Source organism: Lates calcarifer, linkage group LG23, assembly GCF_001640805.2.
Source record: "Lates calcarifer isolate ASB-BC8 linkage group LG23, TLL_Latcal_v3, whole genome shotgun sequence".
Lineage (NCBI taxonomy): Eukaryota > Metazoa > Chordata > Actinopteri > Centropomidae > Lates > Lates calcarifer.
This window is the reverse complement of record NC_066855.1, coordinates 17,675,121-17,687,772: the sequence shown is the minus strand read 5'-3', so window position 1 is coordinate 17,687,772 and position 12,652 is coordinate 17,675,121. Positions and strand designations below refer to the sequence as shown.

Below are 12,652 nucleotides of genomic sequence, written 5' to 3'. Positions count from 1 at the left end.
ATTTGATCTCTCTTATTATCAAAGTTTTACTCTAGCATCCACTGTGACCCCTTTATCAAGCCTTCATCATCCCTTTTACCACAGTAACACAAATTCACACTCATTTGATGTCTCTAGAAATCCCTCTCATCCTCTATCTATAACCTGCCTACACCTTTATACCATTAAGTGAGTCCTGTATAACTCTATAATCTCTTCATACCCTTATATCATTCCCTTATCAGTCATTTTCAACTTTGATCATCTCTTGATAGTATTCTATCATCCCTTTAACCTGTCCATCATTTCTTTGACATCCCAGTAAGTGGTTTTCACCTTTTTATCTTTCTCCTGACCTCTCTACTAGTCCTTTTCATCCTTCTACCTGCCCTCAAACACTGCTCAATCCCTCTGTCCGCAGTTTAAAGGTCAGGAGAAAATGTTTGCTTTAGGGTATTGGCAGCTACTCTCTAAATGTGAGATGAAGAAAACAATTCACGCTCGCCCTCTGCCTCCTTCCAGATTGTGAGTACATGATAAAAAGTTCACCATCTGAAGTGCTGTAATGAGCTGCTGACAACAAGGCCGCTGCTGCCGCCTCCTCACAGGACAAAAAGCTGATTATATAACCAAACCAATGAAACAAGGCTACTGTGTTAGCCCTAAAAATAGCAGCAGTGCCAAATTCAAACTAGTTCCTAAGAGAGGAAGGAGAGAGGTATGGATCCCTACAATAAGATGTGACATTTTTTTTGTATGTTTTTAATATATAAGATAAATGTGTATCTTAAATAGCTTTTCACCCACTTCTTTCTCTCCCTCCTTTTCTCTTCCATTCTCTGATTTTCTTACTTTTCCAGTATCAGCTAATCTATTTACTGTTACCTATTCGCTTTTTTCAATCCAAACTCTCCAGCCTGCCTTATTTTTTTTTCTTTTCCTCTTCTCTCTTTCTCTTCCCTATTTTCTTGTCTCGTTCTCCTTTGACATTTCCTCTCTATCTACATGTTATTGAAAAAAAAAAAGAACAAATAAGGTGGGTGATTTAGGCAGTACATACTTCCTCTGCATGTGTTTGCAGGTGCAGTGTTCATGTGCAGCAGCAGCAGCAGGACACTAGGAACACTGAGGTGCTTCCATTTTCTCTCCGCAGTTGTGTTGATATAAAAGAGTTGGATAAAAATCACTCACTGTTATTCATACACATGTAGCTATGTTATCATATTGCCACACACACACACACACACACAAAGACCATATATTTTACAGAGGCAATTTCCAAGGTGAATATTAAAGATTAATATCAGACATGAAATGTTTGATAACACAATACTGCGCACACAAGGAATATACTAACCTCAGTCTCACTGTATCTGTAAATCATTAAGTATCTATAATTTATATCAACCTAATTTCACATGTATGGCAAAAGCTTTCTTTGGTTGTCATTATCAACATACTGTATGTCAGTCTGCAGCCATATGGCTGTTTCTACACCCAGACTCTACCAACTGATCTGATCTGTATAGGACAATTTGAACATACAAGAGTGGATGATGTGAGCTGATGGATGTTCCTAAGATTGCATTTACTTCTGTTACACATCACAGTGCTGCAATGAATCAGGTGCACAGTGCAACCAGCATTGCATTACACCTGTCCTGTAAGGCGATGAACCTGCAAGATTTATTTTATGGCACTTGAGTGTACAAGCCAAGATGTCTAAACACCTACACAACAAAAATACTGTTTGTTAGCACGTTCTCCACTTTCAAAATGATTAATGTCTTCTCTTTTCTGAGTTAACAACTCTATGGTTAAGTTTTGGTAAAGTCTAGGCCCAAAAACGTCTTTGTGAGGGTTAGAAAAAGATTGTGGTCATGGTTTGAAGAAACAGAACCATCGTGACAAACAGGAGTTTTTGCCTCTCCATGTTTAACTGGCTCCTGGATTTTCTGACTGACAGAATTGAGTTGTTTAACCTCACCTCCACGCTGACTCTGAGTACTGAGCCCAAGGGGCTGTATCCACTCTTTCTCTCACCTATGATTGCACAGTTCTGCGTGAATCTAACTCCATCATCAATTTATCTGATGACACCAGGGTGGTAGACAGAGGAGGTAGATCACCTGGTGAGCTGGTACAAAGAGAACCACCTGGAACCGAACAGTAAAACCAAGGAACTGACTGTACAGAGGGACTAAAGCCTGAACACACACACCCATCCACAGAGGTGGAACATGTCTCCAGCTTTGAGTTCCTGGGAGTCCACATCAACTGCACTTTCTGAGTACACTCAGGAAAGCTCTGCTGCTTGGTGAACTTCTACTAGTGCTCCAAGAAACAGCATATGACACACCGCATCACCAGCACCCAGCTGACCTCCACTGAGGACCGTTACCGGAAACAGTGCTTGCAGGGGGTGAAGAACATCATCAACAACATTTCACACCCCAAACACTGTTAGCTCCTCTATCATCTGAGAGGCGAAGCTGAAGCCTCCACTCTCTTTCTCTGCTGAAATGTAATAACCTCTAACAACTGAGCTATTATCCGCTCATAGTTCATTTATATCTATCATACTTTTCTTATATTTTCTAGTACTTCTTTCATTTTTTTCTTTATTCGTTTGATTTATATTATTATTTTATTATTTTCTGATAGCTTCTATCTATTAATGTGTTCATTTTTTAACAGTCACCTTTCATTTCATCTCTTGTATCCCTGTATTTGTTCACAGTCTTTTCTTTCTGTCCTTTTTATAGAACATTTCTAGTAACATTCTCCTTCCTTTGTTCACCCTCTTCCTGCTGCTCTTGATTCTCATCAGCTGATAACTTAATGTTTCCAGTATTAACACATTTTCTCCATAAAATGCTCTTTTCTGGTAATATTTGTCATTAAATAACATTAAACATAAATACTGAATGATTATTAACATTAATGTTTAATTCTAATATAATGTTAATATCATCCACCTTTATTTGTCCTCCTCTGGCTCTAAAACCCTTTTTTTTTTTCCTTTAACTTCCTGCCATAATGGTTAATGTGCATTTGCCTTTGAGGACTGTTAGAACCAGATGAGGTTTTCTGAGAAATAGTCATTTTTACCTCCTAAAGCTTCTTTCAGATAAGATTCATTCCTGCAGGACAGAGGAGGAGAACTGTAATTATTACTTGATCTGTTTGTTAATTTTAATGTTATTCTTAATATCCCTCCATTTGACCAAAGCATTAAGTTCAGCTCCCGGTGGCCCGATCATTCTCAGTCTTAAGAGTTTGAGGGGACTTTTGCTAATGTAAATGTGGCAGATGTACTATTTCAGCATCAATTAAACATCTGCATATTAACTCTGAGACATTAGTGTGATTACTGTAAAATAACAAGACCATCACTGAGCCTTTAGCAGCCTCTGAATTTTACATTGTCATTGTGGGGCAGATTAAGAGCGAAATCTGTTTTAGGGCAGGGATGTGGAGAGGGTTTTACGAGTGTTATGCCAAAAGATTTCTATGAATTTAATTGTGTAAAACAGAAAGTGAGCCAAAATATAAAGAAATAAGGGGAAAGAAATATGCTGCTGCAAAAACGGGACTTTCAGCAGTTAATGATACACAAACTTTCACTTTAAGCATGATATGCGAGGACCAGAGTCAGCTGCAGTTTTCTTGTTAATGGCTAATTTCTTGCCTTTGCTTCAGTCTCTGTGTCCTTGCCAACAAGATTAAGAGGTTAGCTTGCTGTGCTGCATGCTACGTGTCTTTTCAGTCATAAAATCAAGGCCAACTGAGCTAATCCCATCATATTTTCTCACACTACTTTTATTTATGCAGAAACATGATATTACCTGTCGTTACTGTACACTGCTGGAGATATTCTGTCTACTTTATTTCATTATTTGTCTGTTATGTTGTAAATCTCAGAACCACTAGAGATATAAAATGTTTAAAAGGAACGAGAAAGAAAAAAATGTTGTAGTGTAAATAAGCAATGAGTCATCTTTCCCTCTATTTCTTTGCCTCCATGTTTTTCTCTTCCTCTTGGTGTACACCTGTTTCGGCCTCTTTTTTCCCCCTCCTCGTTCATCTTCAAGCTCTCATTGCTTCTTTCTCATCTATTTTCCTGCTCTCTCATTCTGTGTCTTTTTCCATCTTGGTTCCCTCACTCTGACCTTGAAATGAATAGTAAAGCACCTCAGACAAGACCACGATGATGGAAAATAGAATTGAAATGTTATGGAGTTGAATTTATTGTCGGGGGAGAGGGGAGGGAAGAGGGAAGAAAAGAGGAAACAAGGAAAGGAGGAGAAATGAGATGGGAGAGGGAAAGACGGGGAAGAGTGAAAGAGGGAGAATGGAGGGGTTAAGAAAGAAGAGAGAAAGTCAAGAGCAACGCAAAGAGGGAAATGAGAAGAAAGAACGGAAAGGTGGTGGTGATACATGTAGATACTGTACTGCAAAAACTGATATTGAAGGAGAACAAGTGAAATATGTTGATGACTGTTAAGCACATATGTTCAGTATCAGCATTTTCTGACATTAATTAAAAGCATTTCTTCATTATGTTGATAAAAATGCAATTCAGGTGCTGTTGCATTTTGTCAAGACATATTTGCTGTTGCAGATTAAAACTTCATTTCTAGCAGACACAGTCATTCTGGAAGAAACTGACAAACAACCTGTCTGTGGTTTAGGCAGGTGGAAAAGTGCAGGTGAGCATTCTGATTGGCTGGTTGTGAGTTGCAATGTGGGCTTCATCAGTTCCACCTGGACTGCTTCAAAAAGAGCACACATCCACTTTTTTTCATGACAGACAAGGCAAAGAAAGTGTCCATAACAGTCTCCATTTCCTCGCCTCGTCTGCTCCAGGTAGCTTTCTGTTTACAGAGCAGTGCAGCGTGGCAAGAGGAAGAGAAGAAAACTATTTCTAGTAATGGGGACCAATACGATTAGGACAACATGCAGAAGGCTTTCAGAAAGGCAAAAAACCCCACACCTTTCTACTCCTGATTTCTTGTTCCTGAATAACGAGCTGTTGTTTGTGGTCACCATCCTTCCGTTCAGGCCAAACACAGCATTTTCCTCATCTAACCCTGCTTCCCACCTCGCTCAAAAGCCTCTGTCATCCTCGCCACACTGTTGCGCTGAAGCTGTGAGAGTAATCATATGTGTGAAAACGATTCAGATGCAGCCGGCTGCCTCAATAGATGAATAAAAACAGCGTGATGGAAGAAGAGAGGGTGAAACTTTCACACTCGGTTGCTAATGGGGAGATGTTGTCTGCAGGAAACCATCAAAACTGCCTGTTTGTTGTCTGAGGTGGATTTTTAAGCGGATATTTGACAGGTTTCCTCCCGGGAGGAGATTTCTGAAACATCCAGTGTGTTTGCAAGAATATTCTGAAGGTCAGAGAATTTCATAGATTTAAGAGGCAGGTCAGGGAGTATCATATATTTGACAGTTTTATTTTAGATGTTTGTTGTATTACATGGTGTTCTCCAAAGTTGAGTGGTCAATTATTCAGAGCATTGTTTTTTTTTTGTTTTTTTTTTTTGTTTTTTGTTTTTTCAGATGAACACTGGGAAGGTCCAGTCAGAACAACATGTTTCACTAGCTAACACTGAATCTGTTCTCAGAAGAACTGCATCAGTTCCAACATAAAGCCTGAAAAAAGCACTCAAGTAATTGGATAACTATAATCAATTAATGAAAACAGTGATGTGGCAGCAGGTTTTGATACGGTATATGATGTTTAAGAAAGTCTAAAAGTGCATTTATACTTGCTGAGTACAGATTTGATTTGTGGTTCAGTTTTGGATTTGACCTGTGGTTCAGTTTTGGATTTGACCTGTTTTGTTGATAGCACCAGTGCTACATTATATGGATGTACTACACATCATCAGGCTCTAATGTGCTAAAAGAAAAACTAGGATTTAGGTTTAATTTTTGCTGCAGCAGCCAAAGGTTCCATCAGTTGTGATTACACTCTGATACCTGGCAGACACAGTAACATCACGACATAAGTAATATAGTGTTATATTCATGTTATAGCAGAAAGGGATGATCACAGTGGGAGGAAGATCTGCACTGGAACAGAGAGATTTCCATTCAAATGTAGCACAGTGTTTTATCAAATTTCCAGAAAATCTGTGAAAGAAAGTGCAAATTGATGCGAGTATTCCTCCACTACTGTGATGTGAAATTAGGAGTTGGTTCATTAAGACAAAGGGAGCTAACTCTCCAGTTGGAGCCATTCCACCATTGGAGAGGAAGAATTTGAGAAACAAGATGCCCTGATTAACAGAGCTCTAGTCAAAGTTTAATTAATGTTTGTTTCATGTCTTAATGTGGGGAGGGTTGTTTTTTATGGTGCTATGTTTAGTGAAAGCTTCAGTGGACATTAGTATTACATGCTTCAAATACATCATGATATTGTTGCTACATCTTTTCCTTACCTCAGCCAAGAGTAAAAATGTCTGCAATATTCAGATAATTATCAATCATATGGGAATATCAAGCTTTATATACACTATTTGAAATGCAGGCAGATGGAAACACATGCACTACAAAGGATGCGATCACTGAGCCTTTCCTGAAATTCCTTGATACCGTCTTCACTATCAACAGTCTCTAATGGTAACTGACCACAGTTCATGCAATCCATTTGTTGTGTCTCCTGTAAACCTCCTTGCTACGCCTTAATGCCTTAACACACAGGTATAAATCCAGCTATTACTGATTTCAACACTGGATGCATCTCACCAGTTTTGCTTTTGTTTGTTTAGCTTTTAGTTTTCAAGACATAAGTTTCAAATCCAGGAAGAAAACTTTACGCTTCGACGGGAGACCATCATCAACTTCACGAAGCAAGACGGGGGCCTCTGCACAGCCACGACTTCTGCATCGCCGTCATCATTCACGATTTACTCACAATGACAGTAAAGTTGTACTTTTTGACAGGTTTCTTGTCCAACTCTGAAACATTACACAAGTTCAGTATTTCTCATGTGTGGACTCTCAAGTCCTGTGAAGTGAACACTGAGATACTGTATTCTGTTGGTAAGACCAATTAGCAGCTACTTTGTGATTTCTGGCGAAGACGACGAGCTGCTGAGCCAGTAACAACCCACAGAAGCACCAAAACCAGATTAACACCACAAAAATGTGCAGGCACATGGCAGAAAACCATCATTATTTTTTTTGTGGACATAAAACATTAACAAAGTATCATCACACTCAAGTGTTTTTGTAGTAAAAGCATTCTGGCAGTGCTGATGTCCCACCATCAATAATTACTTTTGTTTTTATGCCACTAATAATTTTGAAAAAGTAGGTCTTTACTCATTCCAAATGGTGAACTGTTCTTTTTGGAAAGAAACACAGCTTTGATTTCAAGTATTCTTTCCTTATTATTTTATTTTTTTTAGCCCGAAGTGGCATTTCTAACATACCTGGCTCTACTGATCAAAAGCTTCACATCCAGTGGTTTGTTAGATGCAACTTGAAGTGTTTTCAGAAACGAAGGGTGAGAAGGAGTGCATTTCAACAACACACAAAGACTTGAGCTAGAAACGTCAAAAACAGGATGTGTACTTACCCAAAAGGCAGATAACAAACTGCAAATACAGACAGAAACACTGCTGGGGGATTTATTTTGGTACTCGTGGGTCAGAATGGAGTGCTGGTGTTTTTCTAACCCTGAACCTGCACTCTGCCTCACAGCAGCAGCTCAGTATTGTAAAATATAACAAGCCACAGTGCTGCAATAATCCCAAATCACCAGCTGCTTTTACTGATCCTGAGTAAAGGTTATCTGCTCATTTGTGTTGTCGATAATATGAATTAAAATCCAGGGCTGCCGTTCTTTGCCATGCACAGATGGAATATCGATCCTGAATGCTTTCATGATTATCAGCTTTTCATGTTGTCAAAGCTGCCTATACAGAGAGTTTGGGTTCATTGTTGCATACTGAAAACTGAAATTGCCATCAACGCTCTACACTGCAGATTACTGTTCAAATCCTGTCTTCTACCAACAGTCAACATCAGTTTATTTTAAACAATTATCACGTTCTTTGCCTTACATTATTCAAACACATTTAGTTGTCCAACAGTGTTGTTCTCCTGACATGGTAGCCAGATCAGCCTGACAGTCATATGCAGCCTTAACAACTCAACCAGCTTCCTTTGCTGATTTTGTTTTCCTCAGACTAATGAATACCATCCTGTTTGGAGGCTCATCAACATTGTTGGTCTATGTCTTGGCTGGCTAAAAATAATAGGTGACATTAGGCTTTGTCTGACAGCATTATTAGATTCACGATCGTTTCCAGGTCTTGTAGTGCGGACACAATAAAGAGGGTGAAGGTTAGAGATGGGAAAAGTTCCTCTGATCAGAAAACACCTGTTGCAGTTTCCTACAAACCCTTTTTAATATGTTGACACCGTTTAAGAGCAAAAATAAACACATGTTAATTCAAGTTTCTAGATGGTTTCAGTCTTTGACCTGACTATTGACTGGAATGCAAGTGATAATGATGGGGATTCATGCTCTACACCTTGTGCATTGTGTGTTGGATGTCTGTGGTAAGTCTGTGAGTCTCAGTCTGTGTTAGTTCGGTCAAGGGTAAAGATTTACTGTAATACACGTCAACTGAACTGCAGCCTTGGAGACGCCGCTCGATACACTGCTGCAGTGATGAATTATAGTCTCATGGCTTCATATGGGATTTCTTTCTGGTTATGTCTGACTGTGTGCATGTATGTGCCTTCTTATATTTGTACATTTGTGACTCCTGATGTCTGTATATACGAGTCTGTGTCATGTGTGGATAACATATATTAATGGTGATAAAGTCACTACTTTGATGTCTACTTATATTTACAGTATATTTTGTATATGTATCACAAACTTTTTCTCTCTGTCTCTCTTTCACCCACCAGGGTCAGAAGTAAACAGAGACTCTAAGTTAAAGGACATTGGAACATTTTTAAAAAGCCTGTCAAAATAAAAACAATAACCCGGATAACCTTTACTACATTTCAGCCCGTTCACTTGTCAAACCTGTACATACAGTAGATTCAAGGACTGACCCTGTCGGCCATCTGTCTAAAACCTCTCACTTCTTAAACAATAGAGTTCTGAGTCGAGACTTTGGCTCCCACACAGCAAGTAGAATGGGGACCACGCAAAAAAAACGAAGAAATAAAACTAAACGAGCCAAATAAAGACAAACACATGTTAGATGACTTCAGGCTTTTCTTTGAACCTCTGGGTAAACATCTGTTTTCTGGGAAACGCAGAATGTTTCTAATGTTGAAGATCTCCTTGTTACCTGCAGAACTCTTAAGACAATGGATTTGATTGGCTGCGCAAAGAGATAGGCAACCTAAATGCAGATTTTGAGCAGATGGCTGAAGATAATGATAACATATCTCATCACAGGTGATTCAGATAAGACTATGTAGTCATCCATGTCCACTGAACTCACACCCATCCTGCTGGAAAAACTGCTGATTGGAAAAATCCCCAAAATACAGATTTCAGAAGTGAAGACGTAGCATTTTCCCAAACTTTTTCAGTCACATTTTTTTTTTCTGTTCCACCACTGATGGCACCCCAAGATGTCATCCAGTGGTAAGTCAAAAAATATGACAACTATAAGTATATAGTGGACACATCCACAATATATCATAGTTTAAAATAGGGCCAGATATTGAACCTCAAAGCTTTGACCAGAACATGTCTGAAGCACAGGATTCTTGAAAACAGAAATAACAAAAACATATTTTAAATCTTATTTATTTACTCTTTTGTGAAAAAGTAAGAAAATACCTGGTTTAACTAAAACTTCTGCCGATTAAATATTATGTTAAAAAAAAAAAAAAAAAAGAAAAAAAGCAGGGGCAGATTTCAGGGCCATTTTGGAACCAGTGCTCCTAAAAGACATCACAGAGGCCAAACATTGCTCCAGGAAAATATAACTCTCTTCATCCTTAGGCCAGACTCGTTTGTATTATGTAACACCTTTGTGCCATTTTTCCACTTAGCTGACAGCAAACTCTTCCCGCTCAAAAGAAACAGGTCACAGTCCTGAATCCCAAACAAACCTCGCTTACCTCAAAACACATTTAGATGTGCTTGGTTTCCCTCACTCTGCCCCGTCAGCAAGGAGAGGGGAGGGGCAGGGTAGGGCTGTCCCTGAGAGGATATTCCTATTTAGTAGTATCAGACAAGGTAAATGAATCATACCTGAGGTAGGTGGTTGATTATCAGAGGGTTTATAGATTAACATCTGCTGTGTTCATCTTTAGATGTCCAAAGTGTGTGTCTTTTTCACACAATTTCATCACCTGTCTTTAATGTTTCTTTTTGTCTGCGCTGTTCTCTGCAGTTTGGGGAAGGTTCAGACCTGTTTGAACATTGCACTCTTGCGAAAGCCTTCCCAGAAGAGAGGAGGATGCAGCAGCAGAATAATGCACACTGAGTTAGAGTAGCATGTTCAACCATCAGATATGACAGGGCTGTTTAGGTGTCCGCACAGTTTTGGCCACATGACGTGCCCCTCTCTCTCTCTCTCTCTCTCTCTCTCTCCCTCTCTCTTCTCATTTTTCTGCCTCTTTTTGTCCTTTTGTCCTTCCTTCAGTTTTTCTCTCCATCATCTCTTTCAGTCTGTCTCACTCTCTCTCTCTCCTCTCCCTGTCTCTATGTCTCTCTCTCTGTCTCTCACCCACTCTCACACTGGTCCTGACTCAGCAGTGTTTCTCAGGCTAATAACAGAACCAGCCAGTCAAATTAATTACTGCTGGCCCTGCAGCGCTCGCACCTCCAGGAGCGTGCATGCGCACACACACACATAACACACTAGAAGCACATACACACTCCGCATGCAGGAGTAGCCTATTTCTGGGATCTCAGACGGCTGAGGATGCAGATCCAGACATTAAACACCTTTGGGCGACTGAATTGAACAAGACTACACCCTACCCTTTTCCATTTTTGGAGCCTTAAAGGACAACTCCACCCTAAATCTTTATCACCATTAAAATAAAACCACATGCAGATATTTCTAGCAGCCCCAGCAATCTGAAAATAAAGAGAGTATTTCTGAGATCTAAAGCATTTTCCAGCTTTGGCTGTCAGTCCCTTACAGTTACAGCTGCCATATTCTCCCTGCTTGTGCTAAACTATGCACACAACTGCTGCTAATACAGCTCCATGGTACGTAAATATCCCATACCTACGTTAATGCAGAACCTGTGCCATCGCTTGGATACATTTTCTTCATCATTTAGATACTTAGGAAAAAAAACATATCCATCGCTTCAGTCACACACATACAGCACAGCAGATGTCCACCTCATGTCTGGCTTTATTTAATGTGCACTGCATAAATTAAATATAGGGGCTATGTACAGTATCAACACTCAAATGCGTACGCTTCATGAAAAATATACAGACTGTTTCTGTGACATTAGACATACCCTGATGGTCTACATTAAAATGAGGTAAATGGTAAATGGACTGTACTGTCGACACTCAAAGCGCTTCACACTACAGATCACATTCACCCATTCACACACACATTCATTCAGCACTTATTCTATACACGGCAAGTGCCCTCTAACACACACATTCACACACCGATAACACATATGGGGGCAATTTTGGGGTTCAGTATCTTGCCCAAGGATACTTCGGCATGCGGACTGGAGGAGCTGGGAATTGAACCACCGACCTTCTGATTGGTGGGTGACCGCTCTACCTCCTGAACCATTCGATCCTCTCATCTGTCGAACATTTAAGTAATATTCTTGAGCTCATAAAATGACAAAATGCAAAACATGGACATCAATTCTTAGTGCTCAAGTGTTGTTTCAATGTTGACAAAACTGTCAAAACCAAAGTCTGTTTCAATAATATAAATCAGAGAGAATGTTGGACATATTTACCTGAAAAAGAGAGCAAGTATAAATCAATTACCAAAATTACTTCATGTAACTCCTTGTCATTCAACTAAATGTTTAATCAACTAATTCTGACAGGACATCAACTTAGAATTTGACAGGGATATGATTTTGCTTCATTTCATGTATTCCTGTTTTTGTAGAATGATGCAAATTTACAGGTTTCTACTCAGCCTGAGGGACTACTGTCTGCCACATAAACATGATTTCTTCCTTTGCTGTAATAACATAAGCCCAGAGGCTTCTGACGAACAGCGAGACCTCTTAGGTGACTCACACCAGTCTGCCTGTGCTGACGCTTCAGCCCTCTGGTGTGTTGAGTGCACAGTGGTGTCATATGTTGTGAATCCAAAGACAGATGTCCACTGATGTTTTCTGTCTGCATGTGGCTTTAAACTCTAGTTCCACTTACTCAAGTCATGCACAAACCCCACCTCAACAAACACACACACACAAACAAACAAATACGCCCCTCCCCTCCACCCACTAGTCATTATTTTTCCTCCGCCTGCACATGGCCACGTGTCAGTCTGCCTTATACAACCGTCTGACCTCTAGGATTAGATACAAGCATGTCCACCAACAGATGTGTGGTGGTCATTTTCCCTTAAGGCACAGTTCTGGTTTCACCTCTGGCAATTCCTTGTTTGTATTACTTTTCTCATTCCTTTCCCTCAGAAGCTCAAGGTTGTAACAGCATGCCTGG

The 12,652-nt window shown here is 39.7% G+C and overlaps 1 protein-coding gene across 1 annotated transcript in view; it reads right to left on the bottom strand.

Annotated features, from left to right (window-relative positions):
* The window catches only part of grid1b (glutamate receptor, ionotropic, delta 1b), a 486,702-nt gene that overhangs the window by 258,536 nt on the left and 215,514 nt on the right, over window positions 1-12,652 (bottom strand).